This window comes from Phasianus colchicus, chromosome 3 (assembly GCF_987193195.1).
Source record: "Phasianus colchicus chromosome 3, bPhaCol1.hap1.1, whole genome shotgun sequence".
Lineage (NCBI taxonomy): Eukaryota > Metazoa > Chordata > Aves > Galliformes > Phasianidae > Phasianus > Phasianus colchicus.
Window position 1 is genome coordinate 58,911,793 of NC_143438.1, and position 19,230 is coordinate 58,931,022.

The 19,230-nt window shown below is 38.8% G+C and overlaps 1 protein-coding gene across 10 annotated transcripts in view; it reads left to right on the top strand.

Moving 5' to 3' along the window:
- CHD7 (chromodomain helicase DNA binding protein 7) overlaps window positions 1–19,230 on the top strand; it is a 128,012-nt gene that overhangs the window by 13,304 nt on the left and 95,478 nt on the right. Inside the window, exon 1 of one of the 10 annotated variants that reach the window (XM_031612827.2) lies at window positions 2,986–4,153. The exons of the other annotated variants lie outside the window; for them this stretch is intronic. The gene's annotated coding sequence lies outside the window, so the exon portion shown is untranslated. Of the gene's footprint in view, window positions 1–2,985; window positions 4,154–19,230 lie in introns of those variants that run through there. 10 annotated transcript variants of the gene reach the window in all.

Consider the following 19,230-nt stretch of genomic DNA (forward strand, 5'->3'; position numbering starts at 1 on the left):
AACCTTGACTAAACAGGAACCAACCAATCTCTTTGAACAGCTGTGTGTTGGGTGTGATCTGAATATGGGGCTTACAGTCACTTTTCCTATACTCGTGAAACCCTTGATTGTTATGAGCCTTGGAAAAATCAACAACTGGCTTGTGCTGCCTTGTGTTGGGTGGAGGTTTAGCAGAAGGCTTGTTATTCTGTATGGGGCACACGCTGCTGCACTCCTTCCTGCAGTGGCAAAGGCTGGAAACTGTGGAGAGGCACAGCCCGTATTCTGCACTTCTTGAGGGGAACATCCACATTGCAGGTTTAGAACGATGACCGCAGTTCCTGCTTAATAGGTAACAGAGAGGTTTTGTTTTCAGCAGCTAAGGTGTTGCACAATGACTGGTGGCTTGGAGCTGAAGATTGAATTCAGTCTTCCAGTAATTCCTTTAAGTGCTTAACCTAAATATGTTGTAGTTATTTTAAGTACCTTTTTATAAGGGTAGTAAAACTTCAAGCCAGTGCTTTGACTTGATATTATCTCTTACAGCTGCTGTTTAAAACAGGAAAAAAATATGAACATTTTAATTTTTTTAGCACTTCGTATTGTTTTAACTCCTTCTCCTTCAATGTGAAAAAATATATTTAATGTAAGTTCGGTATTCCTGAAATTTCAATGTATAACACAATTTGGCTTTGATTTATTCTGAAACCGAACTTAGGATCCACTGAGTAGCATACAGAGAAGCCCTGCTTGTGCTGCAGTGTTGAGTACTGCCAGCATTTCCATTACTCCCTTCATCCACTGTTTTCCTTCACCTGTGCTCCAAAGTGGATAAAACCAGATTATAGACTTTTTTTTTCTTATTGGAGTAGTCCTTAATGCAACAAAAAAAGGTAGCGTTTCAGCATAGCCTGATACTCATTATTTTGGGTGTCCTTGTCTCATTCGTGCTATGTGCTCCCAAGCATTGTGATGGCACTTCAGCGGTGATAACAGGCACCGAAATGCAGTTTCTTTGCGTGAGGAGAGCAAAATGATATACTGAAAGTTGCATATTATCAAAGTAGCATATTTGTTAAGAGCTATGTTAGTTGTGTTACAATCTTGCTTTTTTAGTGGCGGAATGGCTGCCCCAAGGATCTGCATTATCCCCAGCCCTGCCTAGCAGTGCCCTGGTGGAGGCTGTCCAGGAGCAGAGTAAGCCCTTCAGCCTCTGCAACTTCACAGCTCAGAATTTCCTTGGAAAAAGTGATGGGTAACACTTAATGAGTTTTTCTTGCATGAATTCGCCCAGTCCTTTCTCAGTCTATGTAAACTCTTTAGCTTCCATTGGGACTGCGGCAATGAATTCTGCAGCTTAAGTACACATTGTATGAAGAACTGCTTCCTTTTATTTGTTTTATTTTGAACCTACCACCTGCTAGTTTTGTTTGATGTTCTCTAGTTTCCTTGTTAAGAGAGAGGGAACAATGGCTCCCTACTTACCTGCTCTGTGCTGCTGGTGCTTCTGTAGGCTCTCTCTGGTTCTCTCTTCAGTTGTCCTTTATCTGGGCTGGAGACACGGTGCCCATCACTCTACTGTGGTCTTTCAGTCATTTTACTCCTGATGTGGAACTGCAGGAGGATATGGGTATTCCACAGACTTGTGCAGCAACTTCAGTGATCATCTCTGCTGCAGTTGTTTCTTTGTTTTTAATTTTTATTTTTCCAGGACTGCTCGTAGCGTTTAGAATTCTTAGAGTACAGCTGAGTCTGTTGACAGATGGTGTCTTCCTAGATCCATCTCTTCTAGCTCCCAAATCTCCTTGAGAGTGAGGCAGAGCTCAGGAGGATGTATGTGAAGCAGTCAGGCTGTTTTTTTCCAGGTGTGTTGCATTCTGTTTACCCACGCTGACTCTCATCACCATTTTATTTCACCTTTGCTGGGTATGATGAAGATTTGCCACTTCCTGCTTTTGATTTTCACTTTTAGCAACATGAACTCTTTGCTTTTACCAGCAAAGTTACTTTAAGGCTCATCTCCTGTTGATCATTTACATGCATGCTAAACAACACGGGTCTTGTCATAGACCTCACAACACTCAGTTGACCTTTCCTAACACTTCTCTCCTGTTTAGAACAGCCTGCTTACCCATGTGCACACCTTCCCTCTTTTGCAGTTGTAGTGTCATTTAAAGAACCTGTGGTGGAGGACTTTGGTCAGAAGTTGAGGTGTATTTTGAACATACAAGTCAGCTCAGACTTTGACCTCTTATCAATTGTTTCAAAGAATTTGTACGTATTAGTAGCACTGGGCTTTTCTATAGGAAGGCACCAACAGTGCTTCTGTAGTCTGTATTTATCCCTGTTCCCACGGAAGTTGCTTCTTGCATCTTCTCTGTATTCACCCCACTGAGAAGCTGGACTTGCTGGCCTACAGTTCTTAACAGCCTAAATGTGTGACTGCCTTTCAGGACATGAAAGCAGTATTTGACACCAATGGTATGGTGAATAGATAAGCTGTTTTATCCTTGAGCTTGTCGGAACTCTTGGCTGAGTACCATCTTGTTTTGGGAACTTGTTACTGTTTGCTTTAGCTTGACCCAAAACTACCTTTGAGGCTTTCTGCAAAGAAAAATTCCAAGAAAAGCTTCCCTTAGCTTCTCCAGTGACAGTGAATGCAAGAAGTCCTTTGTTTTCTTAGACTGTTTTGTATCATGGCTGTGCATTAGCCCAGTGGGTTTGCCAGAAGGCTTCACGTATGTGGCCTGTGTGAAATGAACTTTTATTGCTTTGCCCTTTTGCGCATGTGCTATTTGTTTACATTTTTACTTGCTAGTTCTTTTATTTATTAATTCTCTCTTATGAAGAATGTTATTTATTGCGTTAATTTCCCCAGCTTCTGGTTTACTTTTGAATGTTTTTACTCTGGTTTTTTGTTCTATTTTTTGTCTGTCATTTGCAACCATTTTGTCCAACTTTGGTTCTCTTACCAAGCTTCCTCATTTTTCATACTTTTTTTTCAAAGTAAGCATTCCAATAGTATGTTTTGGTGGTTGCTGCTTTTTAGAAATGCTAAGCTTAAATGTATTTAGTAAATGTCATTAGCGATAGCTGTTATGCTGTAGTCAAGTCAAATGTGATGTGGACAAACGTGAATGTAATATAATTTGTTAGATGTTGAAATAATCCATAATCTTGTTAAAATGCTACACTGTAACACTGCATGTTTCACTATAACTTCAGAGAAGTGTTGAAGAAGTATGGTTTAATTTGCTTTTATAACCTGTTTTGTTCTTGCCAGCAAATCAGTTACCTTGCCGACTTGTACAAGTGGCATGGAAACCTGAATTGAATGGGATGGATTTAAGAATGAGACAAAGTATGTGACTGTGTCCTTTGATGACAGTTCCCCATCAGTTGTAAATTGGTGCATTTGTCCAAATATGCAGTATAAAATAGCATTACAATCTAGCTGTAGTTATCATGGGACCCATAACTTTGATTTTTCTTCTTCTTCGCTTCCCATGTGAAAACCTCTAGTGTAGTATAGTATTTAATTGTTTAACACTGAGGTCTCTCTGTTTTATCATAGTATGTGACATGTTACAGTACCACTCTGTATAAAAACGTTTGGTGCTTGAAGCCGTGGTGGAACAGTAAGAGTTTATTCACATATAGATGAGACTAGTGTATTTTAAAAAGTTTGCAGAAATAGTATCTTCTTTGTGGGGGCTTTTGAGAATTATATTGCTTTGCTTAGCTGACACGTACTTGAGAAAGTAGGATCAAACTGAAAACATGAAGTCATGAGCATTTACTGCTATTTTGTGTTTCGTGTGATAATTTCTGTTTGAGACAAGGCTATCTTGAAAGTCGCTTCGACTTCCAAAGTATGCAGAAATACTGCATGTATATCTATTTCAGACTAAGCAACTGAATTTGGGGAGTTTTGCTCTTAACCAATGGAAAAAAGTTTGTTCTGCAAAGATCATGAGCTGTTTGAGACTGCTTATTCATGAAGGTAGACTCACTGATTTTGTGTGATGAAGGAGCAGCTGGTTCAGAAGGGGTGCTCTGGAAGGTGGCAGTTGTGAGTTCACAGAAGTTAACAAAAAAGTGGAATTTTTCGAGAGTTCTTCTGTCTCCTCCTGCCAAGACCATAGGTGTCATGAAGGGTTTGCACTCATTCCAGGTGTTGAGTTATGGTTGTACTTTAAGTTAATTTTTAAGCTTTCTCATGAAACCTCCTAGGTAGCCTCCTGTATGTATAAAATACGCGTATTGGCTGGTTTTGTTTAATTCCTAAGTGAAGTTGAAATGAATGTGCTTGTAGGTCAGCTGGATTTGTTGAGGGGAAGCAGGAAACAAATCCTATATAGAAGTACAGGTTTTTGGTATAAAAAATAGCTTGAAAGAATTCTAGAACGGTGTTGCTCTGTGGTTAAAATAATGCTGGTAAAGCAGCTAGCACAGAGTGGAGGGATGCTGTTCCGTCTGGTGGCAGAATGTAGGCTGATAGCACGATTTGAAGTAACGGGTTGAAATGAATCTAGCCAAGACATGACTGGAAACAGTGGGTTGTAAGATGATGTTTAATGGGGGAAGCAATGATGGGTGTTTGTAGGTCAGACTTTTTTTTGTATCTCTTACAAAACCTGTGCATTTTGAGCTCTTCCTCCTAAGTAACCTTCATGAGTAGAAGGATAATCTGAAATTTGTTCGTTCAAAAGCTGCGTGGTTGTTCCACATGAGTACAGTGCAGCCCTGCTAGTGGAAGATCACAAACTATCAGTCACCTGTTGCCCATGTTTAAGTGGAACTGGGGCTTTTATGGGCTGATTTATTAGAAGACACTGCTTACAGGCTTGTTTAAAAGTGGCAGAAGCAAATTTGATAAGAAAAAAATGACATGACAGTTCAAGGAGATTTCGTCATGGTCTATGAATAGCTGATAAACAAAACGAGGTGCTGCAGCTCTGTCATTTCCTCCACTCACCTCCCTGTCCCCATCCCCCCACACACATAGGATTTTGAAAGTGGCATTGGGAGGAGGAAGTTGCTCTTAATCTGGTAGCATGAGTAAGGCTATGGATTGCAGGTATCTGCTGCAGCTTCTGTGGTGCTTGTTCAAGGCACATGTATGACTTTTGTTTGCCCTTGCCATCAATAGGGCAATATCTTTTTGGGTAGGCAACAAGTCTGTGCCCCACCAGGTGGTCAGGTGTTCCTAACAAAGTAGTGGGTGGCAATTACTGGCAATTACTCATTGAATTGTAACTCTGAATCGCTGAAAACTGAGGCAGTTGGATGGTCGGTTGCTTTATTCTTAACTATGTTAGAAGCTCAGCTTCAAAAGGGTGAATTATGAATAAGGGATCAAACCAAAAGGCAGGAGAGCCCTTCCGTGGGTTAGAGAAGTCTTCAGCTAAGTTTGGTGGTGTTAGTGCGTTATCTCATTCTTAATCAAAAAAGATGTATGTGGCAATGGGTGCTATGAAATCACATGCTGTAAGTTTCACATCCCTGCATGAGAGGATTGCAGAGCAGTTACATGATAGTGCAATAGCATCCCAATGTTGGTTTTGTTGTAGGATAAAATCAAAACTGACTTTTTGACAGCAAATTGTCAATCTTCCTTGCTTTTTTCATGGGTTTACGTACATATTTGTTCCTTTTGGTGTACCCTGAAGTTTAACATGGTGTAGAATATTCCTGAGTTATCTACAACAACAAGATTTGGGCAATCTTACATGGAAAAAAGTACTTTAAAAATGTTTGTGGAGGCTGAATATCCTACAGTGCTTCTCGTGCTTACTTTCCTCCCCATATAATTATCGATATGAGTCAGGCAAGAACATGTGATTGGAGCATGAATTGATTCACATCTGCCCATCACTCAGCCTCATTTTCCTATTAACAGGATAGGTGAGGATTAGTGAAAGGACACAGATGATTTGTTCCTGTATAGGTATGGTATCTTGTAGTTGAGAAAGCTGCTGTTCCTCTCTTCTTCCCCTTTCCCCTTTTTACATCTAGAAAAGAAATAGTCAAGGTACTAGTTAAGTGTTTTATTTGGAGAAGCAGAATAATAATCATAGTAATCCTGTCACTTAATATATAGTAAAATATATATTTAAAAAAGGCATTTATCTGAATATTCATCTAGGTACTGCTGTAACAGAGATGATATGAACTTGCCATAACTTCTGAAAAACAAGTAATGTCACGGGCAAAAAAGAAACCAAGTGACACGTTACTATGGCCAATTCTTTTGTTTAGAATGGACAACTTGGGACTTCAAGGCAAATGATATGGATAGTTTTAAGAATTTGTGGGCATAATTTAAGATGGTGATCTTGATAATCCTGCTTGGAAAGAAAAACACAATCTCTGTGTTAAGATAAATGCATTTTCAGAACCGGCAATGCTAGTAACAGCAACCTTACAAACACTGTGCATTTTCATTAACTGAAGTCCCATCCATAGTCCCTGGCCTTTCCCAAAAAACAAGAGATCTAAAATCTGCTAGTTTTGTTCTGCCTTGTGATAAGCCTGATAGTATGTAACTATACTTGTCCTGGACTGTCACTTGCCCTACATGATTACAAGATTGCTGGGCATTGACTGATATGAAGTCAGTCATTAGTTGAGCATGCAACTAACAATGTGTTTTCAGTGTAATTCCAGATTTTATATTGGATTTCCTTGTGGCTTGTAATTTCTCTTTAAAATGTTTATGTTACTTAGATCTTTGGTGTGATTAAGAGCATTTACAAAGCGGCTTGCAAATGAACAGAATTAAAACATAGCATATCTGTGGTATGTCTTAGTCCAGTTCCAGGTTTCTGTAACATGAAATGCCATCCACTGTTGAGGCTTTGGTTTTAAGATATATAAGCATTTTCAGAAGTGGAAGGCTGAAAACAGAATCTTGAAATATGTCTAGAATAAGTGGCCAAGTCAAGTCCTGGTTTTGAAGCTTGATAGAGCTCAGCCTCTGGTAGTCTTTCAAATGAAACCATCCTCTGCTCAGTGTTGGAGCATTTGGAGTTAGTAAATGTGAGCTTTGTGGAAGTTGTGTAAATGAAGCAACTCATTTAGAAGTTTAACCTATTCATTCAAGAGATTTGGCGTAGTCAAGGATGGAAACCTGTTTTCCAAATGGCATTTGCTTTCCTTGTGTACGTATTTCAGTATATTTTGGCTGACTGACTGACTGTAGTGAAGTGATTGTGTGAGGAAAAGCAGAAAACTTACTGAAGAAAAAAATATCCTCTTGCACCAATCTTTGTATATTGATTAGTGGATATTTTCCATTTATGACCTTGAAAAATCCATCTTCCCTGCTCAAGAGCAAACTCTTTTCTGAATACGTTTTCTCTCTCTGGGCTATAGTAAGTATAGCCTACAGTGCAGAGTAAATCATTTTTTTGTTATACTGTTGAGTATAATTTAGGTTCAGTTGATGATTACTGCCTAATTGCGGTTGGTAGACTGAGTGGATATACTGCACTTAAGTTTAGGTAAAAGATCCCCTATTTAATGAAGTTGAATGATAAAACCTCCGATAGCTCATTCTCTTTCAGCAAAAGTCTCACAGATTTGTGCTATCACAGTTGGTACCCCTTTAAAAACACCCCTGAATCCTTGAAGAAGCATCCTGTGTGATAGCTCTTATTCAATGAGTTCTTAGGTGTTTCTGAAAGATTTATGGTGAAGTCCAAAGCATTTCAAGGCCAAGTATAGTAGTCTTGTCAGATACAGCTTTACAGCCTGGTGACTTATAATGAGGGTAGAATGTAATTAGAAATTGTCCATGTCTTTACTGAGTACTGACGGCTCAAAGGTTAATTCAAATAATAATTAATATTGGTTTCTGTCAGAACAGGGTGGGTAATGAAATCTCTGTTGTATGATGACTGATTCTAAGAAGTAGATGTGTAAGAAATAGAGGCTACAGTTTACCTTTTCTGATTATATTCAGTTATCTTGCAATCAGCATGATAGCTTGATAAAGCATAATCTGAGGGCAATTTAAACATACTCACAGACATTGCAACCTACAGGGAGAATCACCTAACAAGTTGCATCTGTTTAAGGGGATAGATTCATAGCTGGATTCCTGAAGTACATGGATTTACTATAAATAATCCTTAAGGACCCTGTAAGAAATGTTCTTTGTTAATAACTGAGCAACGCCGTGTGTTTGTGGAAGTATTCTTAATAAGATTTGTTAGCATGAGAAATGTGGGATGTTATATTGATGTTTGTTTAAATTGGACTAGTTTCAACGAAAGCGATAGACTGGGTTTTGCTGGCAACCAAAACAAATTCTGTTCGGTTTCTTTTCCTGAAATTTTCTATTGGAAAAGGCTGTTAGCTATTGCTTAAGCAAGTGTGTGTGTGTGTGTGTGTGTGTGTGTGTGTGTGAGATTTCAATTGCAAGTAGTCAGTGAGCTACTAATCTCTTTTTTTATTATTATTATTTTCAAAGAGGTGTCATGACTACTTTATCTTCTAATTTTCTGTACCTGCTATGATTGTCCTCTTAATCTGCCTACCCCAAAGCTTCTCTAGACAGTTACAGCTATAGCTTGCTGTTCTGGGACCCAATTAGTTCTGCATAACATTTTTCTGAACACTTTTCTGAAACATCTCCTTTCTTGCAGTATGTCTGTCTTAAACTGTAGAACAGAATCATAGAATCACAAGGTTGGAAAAGACCTACAAGATCATCTAGTCCAACCGTGTTCCCATTGCCACTGTTAAATGTTACTGGACTGCTTCCCATCATTTCAAACTTGCCATAGTTATAAGGCTGTTTCCTCTATTGTCAAAAAGGAAAGTTAAATGTTTCTAAATTAGTTCTGACAAAGATTGGGTATTTTCATTCTTAACTCTTGTGAAAGTGATTACAAGATAGATTTTTTCGCTCATCTGGATAATGCTTTCCATACAAACCACTTCAATTCTTGGGAAGCAAAGAGGCTTTTCAATCAAGATTGTACCTCTTGGGGATGGGGACACCCAAAGGGAAATGGGTTAAGCAGGAGAGAGGATGGGAGAGGAGCGTGGGGGTGGTATGTTAGAACACCTAAGATAAGAGAGATGAAGCAGTATGTTGATCTTTGAGCTGCTCTGGGTGATCTTGCTGCTTTCTTCGCATTTTCTTGACAGCCTAGACTAGAGACTATATATGCTGTGCTGAAACTTCTGCAAGGTGAGGTGAAGAAAAAGCCTCAGTTTTAACTAGGATGGAGGAAAAACTGACTGCAAGTCAGATCCCTACAGTTTGCTCTGCCTTATTTTAACATAAGCGGTGAAAGACTGGCTTGGGAACTAAGCTGCACTTAAGAGTTTTGAGATGTCTGCAGGTACGTACACCATCTGAAATCTAGAGAACAAACTCATCAGGAAGTACAGGCTTTTTATCTAAAATGAAATCTGCATACTGATTTTTCAAAAGCTAACAAAGGCAAATTGAAAGGACAGCTGAAATCTTTTTCTTACTGAATTAAAGTTGCATGTGTATGCTTGATGACTTAATTCTTTAAGAGACTCCATTGCTTGTAGAGTTGGTCCATCTTCTGTAGGAAGGCTGCTGTGTTGATACTGGGGGGAAAAAAAAAACTGAAATCTGAAATACCACAAGACTTGCAGAAATGTACACTTGAAGCACAAAAAATGCTCCTTTAATTGCAAGACTGTGTCAAAATTTGTGCTAGTACTCAAAGGTATCAAAGTACAAATGTGAACAGATAGAAATTTAAAGGGAGCCTCTTTACTGGACATCCTGAAACAGTTTGTGTTTCTGTTTATTTCTCAAAATAGCATTTTTAAAGCACATTTTAGGTCATCTTCCCAGTCCCCTTCCATGACACACTGATACAGAGTATCAGTCAAGACTGTCCCATTTTAACAAGGAATGTGAGCCCTGGTGAAAATGTACCATCTCCAAGCAGAAATGAGGCTGCAGGATGGGGAGCAGGGAAGAGAAAGGAAGGTTTGTCATTGCACTTCTGCTTTTTTTTTTTTTTTTAATAGTGGTGAAATTGCTTGGGTTAGGGCTGCTTGAAATGTGCCATAGACTGGCCTGTATCTTGCTTTCTTCAACCACTTGAAATTCTTTGGGAAGGGAATCTTCTAGAGGGTTGTGTCTGTGCTGTGGAATAAACAGTTGTCGTGTGAAACTGATGTGAGCCTTAGTTTTACTCTGCCTCCACTAAAATACACTTTTACGGTAGTTTGTGCAGGATCAGCACAGAGGAGTACAAAGAGGGAGCTTTTCAGTACAAAGGCTGCCTGTTTGGCCTGCCCAAACCACCGTGAATGTGTTTAAAGGGGACTTTTATTACCATGGAAACTCTCAGACAGGAAGGAATTTGTCCTGCCATATCTAGAAAAGAGTCTGTAATGGTCAGCTCTTGGAACAAAAGTGTTTCAAATAGGGGGATATATTCTAAAAATGTTGGGTTGAATATGTTTTTTAGAAAGGAATATATAAAACCCAGTCTTATGCTAATGGGCTTTTAATATGGAGGATTTAGGGAAGACTGCAGACAAGTACAACGTGATCAAGAGAAGTGTTATGAGAAATCTAAGAAATGTTTTCCTCTCTGTGTTCAGAAGGCTTCCTTGGTATGGACTAAATGTAGATGAAATATTTTTCCCTTAAGTAGCATGTTTATCCAAAACAGCCATTTATTGAGGCAGCGTGTGTGTGCTTGGATTGAACTGCTGGAGGCAGTCCTCTGAGCACCATGAATTAACTGCTTTTGGAAGGCCTAAACTAAGACCTGTTCTTTTACTCTCGTGACAAATAGACTGAGCATTCACAAATGACCTTTATTTTCCTGAAACACGCTGAGCTATAACACTTCTTGCCTAAAAGAAATCCTAATGTCAGATCCCAGAATATCTGTGTGTCCTTCACCGTAGTTTTACATTTGTATGAAACAATTCAAAGTCAGAGTTTTCCCTGTAAGCCAGCAGGTGTGGTAGCTGTCCGTATTTGGAAGTTTGGAACAGTGTTTCCGTATTGAACTTGAAGACCTGACTGCACGGCTAATCAGTTCAGTGCAAAATATTTTTTTCATGTGTTTGACCAAATTAGAATTCCTTTTTTTTTTCTCTGGAAGTCATAGCAGAGACACAGACATTGGTTTCTCGTGTTTCCACGCAGCAGATGCCTGACTTATTTTAATGCCATGCTTTTCAAGTTGGATTGTTGAACCACCTACCTGACTTTGGCATGAAGGCTGTTTGAATGAGTGGCGTAGACTTAAGCTGCTCCAGTGAGTTGTCCTGCTTGAAAGCAGCTGTCTTCCTTTTGCTTCTTCCTTGTGCTATGGTTAGTGTTCATTGCCCCTGTGGTGATGCAAATTCTTCTAATGGTTAGATTGAGATGTTTGGGGTAAGCAGTAGAAAGAAGGCATCTTGTTTGTGGTTAGGAACAGAAATAAATGAGGAGGAAAAACTGTCATGAAAACCTTTCCGTTGCCCTGTTGGTTCTGCACTTGCTTACAGCTACTGATAATCAGTGTTCAAAGTCTAAACCTACATGGCAGGCCAGGTGAAGAACGGTTATTTATATAAATATAATGGAGTATTTATATGTGCCTTCTGCAAGCATTGAATGACCTTGTTTGCATTATCTAGGTTAACACTAATCTGCTGCTCTGATATGAGGGCTTCCGTCTTACACATTGATCAGTTTAGTTACTCGTCTCCTGACTGGAGGAGCCAAAAGGATCACAGGAGATGCTTCCAACCAGGATTAAAAGAATCAAATGGGGGGAAAAAAAAAACCAAACCCCACTGTTTCTTCTTCGTAAAACCATCTCTATGGGGTGTTTCTGTGTCCCTGAAGTACTTGGTCCATTTGTCTCTCCTAGGACTTTGTGCAGGTTGCATTCCAGACAATGCTGGGAATGCACATCTTCATCTTGGACAGTCAGTTATCTATCCAAGAGTGTGGAAACCCATGTTAGATGCTTTCCCCTAAGAGTTAACTAAGTTGAGAAAGGAAACAGTGGTGACATCATGTATGACTTAATATGGTTATTAACTGTGCAGGTGTTGTAAAGCTGTGAATCTAAACTGTAGTGGAATAATTGTACCATATGTCAGGGTTTTCTTCTTCATTTTTTTAATCCTTCCTCATCCTTCCTCTCTGTTTGTTTTTTCCACTTCCTCCACTATTTCTGTGTATGTATTTCTGTGCTGCTTTGCTACTCTAATACATCTTCTTAAAAAAAAAAAAAAGAAAAGCATCCCTCAAATTTTGATTTGTTTTGATCTTAATCCGTCACCAAGCTTCTTTGCCACCCTTGAGGAGTTCATACTCAGTACTTGCAGACCCTCCTTGTGTGACTCTTTACCCATCCCTGTCCTCTGAATGGGGAAGCAGGGAGCACTAAATCACCCAGTCACCTACAGCTGCCTTCAGCTTTCTCCCAAGCACAGTTAGAAGTTCAGCGATGGCTGTGCACAGATTAAGAGCTGGGAGAAGGGATGGCCCGCATGCCCCACCTCCGTCCCACACAGACGTTTTCCTTCTCCTCAGCTGCTCTGCTTTCCATCTGTTCTGAGGCCTGCTGGTGCAACTGTTTCCTTCATCTGCTGAGCTGAGTAATGTGCCTAAGGACCAGACACCATGCTGACCTTGGGGAATTAGGGGTTGTGGGTTTTCAGAATATGGCTTGCATATTTCTCCTTTGCCTCCAGAATCTTGACACGTGTGTCCAGTATCTTAATATTTGTTAGGTACGTCTTCATTTCTATGGAATGAACGTGCTTTCTTATCTCCATTGTGTGGGACAGGCCTCCAGCACTGCCTTGAACTGCAGCTGCCCCTGCCCAGGAGGGCTAGGGTCTGCTCAGACCCACTGGTGTATGGAAACACTGCAAAACTTAGTTATCCCTGCCCATGTACATCAGAGTGCATTCCTGGCTCGTCAAGTTGGCCAAGCATGCAAGCAGCTTTCCTTTTTCTGGTGGTCTGCTTCCTTTGGAATTGGAAGTACTTCTTGTTAGCGCTTTAAGTCTGTTTGGATGCTGGCAAATTGATTTGGATTTCAAAATACTGTGTGAATGAGGAATGCACCTACTACCCATTTCTGTAACTGAGCAAAGCTTTTGTTTTCCAGACCCTTGCTGCTACACCGCATATGGGAGAAGTGTGCTCTGACAGCTTGGGCTGTTTTGTTTTGAGGAGTTCTGTGATCTCACTGAAGGGTTTTAATATTAATTTGTCACTGGTGTTATGGTTGTGTTTTGATGATAGTCACTTAGGAGATGGGTGTTAGGCAACCAGTTGAAAATTACTGTAAGTGATTTTTTTTTTTTAATGATTCCTATGTTCAACTTGAAATCCCAGAGCACGTTAAAAGTGCTAATGCTCGTTCTCCAGAAAGAAAGGTTTCTACGTATTCCTCAAATTAGCACTGGTAGCAGCTATGTGCATGTGTGACTTTGTCACTGATTTCTCTCTGGCTGGGGATCATGCATTTATTAGCTTGATGTTGGTGTAAACGGATAATATAGAAATAAAATGCTGTGCATTTGGGGAGAATGAATATATTGTATTACTGGAGGTGTATTACAGTTCTGAATGGCTTTCTGTGGTAATGCATGACTGTCCATGCAGTTGTCACATTGTTCTGTGCAAAGAGAAGCTCTGTGCCCATGTAATGTGTTGCCTTCTTGAAAAATATGGAGTGAATGAAATGGTAACCAAGGAGGAGAGGACTCGATAACACAGGAATGTTTTTCTTGATGGATAGTAGTTATGTGACTCATCATCTGAATTGGGTGCTCACTCACGAGCAACTATCATGCTGTTAGTAGACTCGTAGTTCAGTTAAGCAATGGCAGTGGGTATAGAAATATCAGGTAAGGGGGTCTGCAATGTTTTGTTGTTTTTTTTTTTTAAAAAAAAAAAGCTTCCTCCCTCCCTGCCTCTTATGTTTTTGGAGCATTACTAGAAAAGATGCAAAATCAGGGTCAAAGAGAAACCAGCCTGTGATTTTTTTTTTTCTACATTTGGGGACAACAAACAGTGGCATATCTACTGATGGTTTAAGAGTTGGATTATCTGGTATGCTAGTCCTTGTAGCTGACAAGCTCTCCAGTTAATTAGCTACTGTATGGTACAGCAGAAATGGGAAATTACTTTAAATGGCTGAATTAGTAGTTATCTGTGCTTGCATTCAGTCAAAGTTGCAGATGTCAAAAAGAAGCAGGGAAAGCTGGGCGGTCTCTGGGCTCCTATGAAATCTGAAGTTTGAAGTATAATCTGGCATCTTCAGCCTAGTTCTTGAAACTATAAAGATACTGGTATGTGTTCTGTAACATGGTTTCATTTCTAACAGTTGTCATAAAGGGTGGTATGTCTTTTGTGAAATAACAGATGGATGCTGCTTTTCTGACAATATTAAAAAGCAGCAGTATAAATGATTGGACTATATTACTGTCATAGATTTGAAATAGAGGGGCTACATAGGTTTCTGTCTTGTATATGTTCCCTGCATCAGTGCTTTGTTGATGTATATTTTTTCTTTTCCTCTCGAATGAAACCCTGCCTTTAAACTTGTTCTGGTTGACTTCAGCTCTGGGAAAAAAAAAAAAAAAGGCTTTTGCAAGTAGACCTTAGCTGTAAATTTGCTCCAGTTTTGATGCTGTTACTTCATTTAGTACTTTAGAAGATGAGAGAAGAATGTAGTTTTGTCCTTGTTGTGAAGAAGACGTAGGGGATAGTTATGAAACATGAAAAATGAACTGTACAATTTTGAGTAAAGTATTATGTCATGGCTGTATCAATAATCTTTAATTCCCAGATTATCAACAAGGGTTGTTAGTGGACCAGGCTGTAGCATGGAGCTGATGCTGCTGGTTTAAGTGAACTAAATGGAATTGCATGTTTATTGTAGAGAGAAAAAGAGATTTACCCTGTTTCTTGTTAGAGTATCTTGATGTTGTGGGGAAAAAAAAAAATTAATAATCCTTCTTGTGTGTTATGCTGTTTACAATCTTGACATCCCTAAAGAATAAGAGAAATTCCCCTTTTAAGCGTGCATCCAGATATTGATGAAGTACTGTGCGGGGTGGTTTTTTTTTTTTTTTTTTTTCTTTTTTATGCATCAATTTTTTAATAGGATACTTAATATTGTCAGAAGTGAGAGTCAGAATTTGTTCAACAAAACCTTACTTAGCCTCCTGACCATGGAAAGTTGCTTTGTAAGTAGTCAGAAATCAATCACAGAATGGCTTGGATTGAAAGGGACCTCAAAGATCTAGTTCCAATGCCCCTGCAGTGGGCAGGGTTGCTAACCCCTAGATCAGACTGCCTAGGAACCCATCAAGTCTGGCCTTAAATGCATCCAAGGATAAGGCATCTATAGTTTCTCTGGGCAGTGCAATTTTCCAGAGGAATAAAAAGTTAACAAGAACCTTAATATTAAGTAAATACTTTATAGTTTTTGCTGTCAGTGGCCTTTGAGTAAGTTGAGAATGCAGCCTCTGCTGTTACCCAAGCTTGCAGTGGGGCTTGGCTCACTAGTAAGATGTGCTTTAGAAAGAGAAGGTGGCAGCTATCTTACCTGGATGCTCAGAACCAGGCTGGAGTAATTTGTAAACTATGCAAAATGTGTTGTGTGAATTATGATAGGTGCAGTTGGTGATGTGTCCTCTGTTATCATCCATTACACTGTGACATGAGAGCTGGGTTTGAGGGCTGAACAACATCCCCCTTAGCAGTTTTCTACAAAACCTATAAAGAGGCATAAAGTCACTTTATCTGGTTAAGTCATCGTGTATTTTAGAGTGATAAGACACTGAAGTTTATCAAATTATATATATATATGTTTCATTGCTTTGCTTTGAATGTGTAGTTTTTGTTGAGGATATAACACGTGATTTTCTGAGGTGGTCTTCTCTTATTTCAAGACTAATAACTGTAAGAAATGGTTGTTCTCTGACATGAGGATTTCAGGTGCAGGGTAGGAAAAGAAGAATTATGGTCACCTGTGCTTTAGGTTTCTGGATAATACTCTGTGATTAGATACAATAATAATTAAAATGGTGATGTAAAAAGTTGGTCAGGAAGGCTCATTGTGGAGGTTTTATTATTGGCATCAGGCAGTTTATTGTCTCTTTCAAGTTACTTCTGAATACTTTCATTTCATGACCAGTTTTATGTAGGGTATATAATGGGGAGGACAAGGAGCTATATTTTGTTCTGTAAACATCATTAATGAAACAGTTACCTGAATCTCAGTTGTAGATTGAAATAGCATCAGCTTATAGAAGCATAAGCATTCTGTCTGACACCAATGCATGTGATTCCTAAATCAATTGATCTCTAGCAGAGCCTCATCCATTCTATTTCCTCAGCTGTGCAGTGTATATTGGGTTCAAGGTGATGTAAGTCTTTGCATGCTGAGAGAGAGAGAGGCCACTTCCTGATGTGCTAAGGATGCTATGAGAATGCTGTTTACTGTTTGCTTCTTAAGGGAAACACAGTGTAAGGGTTCATAGTTTTGGCCTTTTGATGGCTGCTGAATTCTGAATATTTTTTTTTGTAGAAAGAAAATAAAATTGTAATTTTTGTTTAATACCTTGTGAGGAAAGGAATATGTATTTAGATATTTGAATCTGTGTCCTGAATTCTTTTGCTTTAGAATCTTTGCTGCTTAAGTGTTTTGCCTCTTATTTTTCTTTAATGAGGCTATTTTATGAGTCAGACTTCTTCACTAAAGAAATTGCTGGTCCAACAAAGCGGATCCCCAAACCTCTTCCACAGCTTTCCTATTTCTGATGTTTGTAGAATAGTTTGACAAAAAATGAGGATATTGCCTTTAATTTGCTTGCTTTTTCTACTTCAAAATAAATAGAAAAAACAAACAAACAAAAAAAAGCAAAACAAACCAAGGAAACAAAAAAGAATCCCTCTACACTGAATTTTAATCTCTCAGAAGTTTTTCAGCGAGTAGAAAAAGACTTGTTCATGCTGAAGGGAGAACACCGTGGGAATGGTTTTAAGGGGTTTTGTAAGCGTATAATCTTGAGGTGATGCAGCAAGATTGATAAATTTGGAAGGTTAATTTAGGTGAAATTATTAGGAACAGTGAAGGTGATGTTTTTACTTTTAAAATTGAGCTTAGTCCAGCTTTTTGAGAGAAGATGGAAACTGGTCCTGTTTCTTGGTAGATTCCTCCAAGTTTGTTTTCAGATGAGTAAAAACTTCCTTTCACATCTTATTCATGATTGGATTTGTATCACTACTGATGTACTGTCATCAGTCTCTGAAAAGGTTGTGGAGAACTGGAGGTAGCTCAAGACTTTCCTGTTGGGGGTTGTGGCAGATAAATGTCAGCTACTTCTACTGCTTGCAATAGCTTGAATGACTGTGGCTCTGGAGACTGGGTCAGTAATTATCTTTGACTTGCAAACTACTTCCAAGTTTCTTAAAATATTGGTGAAAATGAGAGTGAGATAGCATAGTTCTAAAAGTACAGAAGGCAATTTTTTCCCTGAAAGACTTTTTAAAGTAGAAATACATTGGAGTCACTTTAGAAGTACATTCAGAAGTTAAACAATGCACATGAAATGCTCAGTTCTTCTTTACTGGAAGAAACTGGAGACCTATTAAAGATCTCTTCATTTGGAATCTCCTCCGGTTATATCTAGGAAAAGCAACCTGGTTCAGTCCTGCACAGAAAGAAAAGCTACAGTGGATACAAGACCTGATGGCACTGATCTGGCAGTCTCCATTCCAATGGCGTAACTTCTGCCAGGATTGCCTATGCTGTGTAGGCACCTTTTTCCATGTGTGTATGCACTCTGTGAACTGTCCTGTGCTTAAATTTGGACCAAGGCAAAGGAATGTAGGAAATAAGTGAACTTTGAAGGTAGCAGTTTCTTTATTCTTCAGTATCTTAGTGTGTGGAGAGGGCTGTGGAGAACTTCAAGCTCTTTTCTTTTTGTCATTCTCCTTTGCAGAGAATAGCTTAGTGTAGCCACTTTATGATGTGGTCTTAATAACTGCTGATCATCACTGAGGCTGATCATCTGCTTTATTTTAAAACAAACAAACAAACAAAAAAACAACTTAGACATATAAGAGCTTGTTCCCAATTTATAGGCCAGGAATATCTTTTTGGCATATCTTTCTTCAAAAAAGGAGTAGGGGAGTGTTCTAGATGCTTAATGTCTCTGTTCATGGCAGGGGAGTTGGACTAGATAAAGTTAATAGAATCATTTGAGTTGGAAGAGAACTTTAAACAAAAAAAAAAAAAAAAAAAAAAAGCAAGCAAAAAAAACCTCTGGTAGTCCAATAAGTAGAAGTTATGGAAAGTATTTCAGTATTTGTTCTGTATGTCATCTGCCATATTCTGTGGGAAATCAGTGGACCTACTTAGCAGTCCAGGCAGTAAATTGAAGGTTCCTGAAATCTCTTCATCTCCATCTACTCTGTCTCTCCTGCAGTGTACCATCCTGCTTCTCCCCTCACCTCAAATCCTTTTTCTTTATGGTTGTCTTAAAGTTAGTGAAATAATGTAGCAGTACCTTTAAATAGTCTAATGCATATAAAACAAAGAATAATCCTGTATTAGTATGTTTGTTAGAAAAGAGATCTGTAACATCTTAAAGGGAGATTTGTAAAATCCAATAGAGCATATGTGATTTCAAGTATTTAGTTTATAAAATATTGATGTTATTTAGGGGAAAGAATTGATCATTTCTAATCCTTAACCAATGTAATATGTATTTTTCCTATTTGCTGAAAGGTTCAAAGGCAGTACGCTGAATGTATTGGGCAAAAATTACCATGAGGGCTAGAAGCTGAATGAGGGCTTAAGTTCAGATGTAGGATGATTCATCTTGCTACATGTAAAGAGCATAAAGGGGAACTACAGTTTTGTTCCGTGATGCTGAAATATGTTCCCTTTAGTTCTGTGAAAACTCTGGCTTTTCACTTTGGATATATAAGGTGTATTTATCTTCACAGAAATGAGTGTGGATATGTGGTTCCTGTACAAATGCATGCTGTGATCTCCCAGTATTTATGAAGAACACATGTACAGGAAAATGACTCTTAAGTACAAGTCATAAATTGAAATGATTATAGAATATACGTGGACAAATATACCATGTGTGGTACGGGTAGACTGTAATTTCATCAAGTGGTTTTTCAGACTTCATAAACTATGAATGAAACATGATTGTATTGGCCTTAGAACAGGTAAAGTAAAATACGGGATCTGGCTA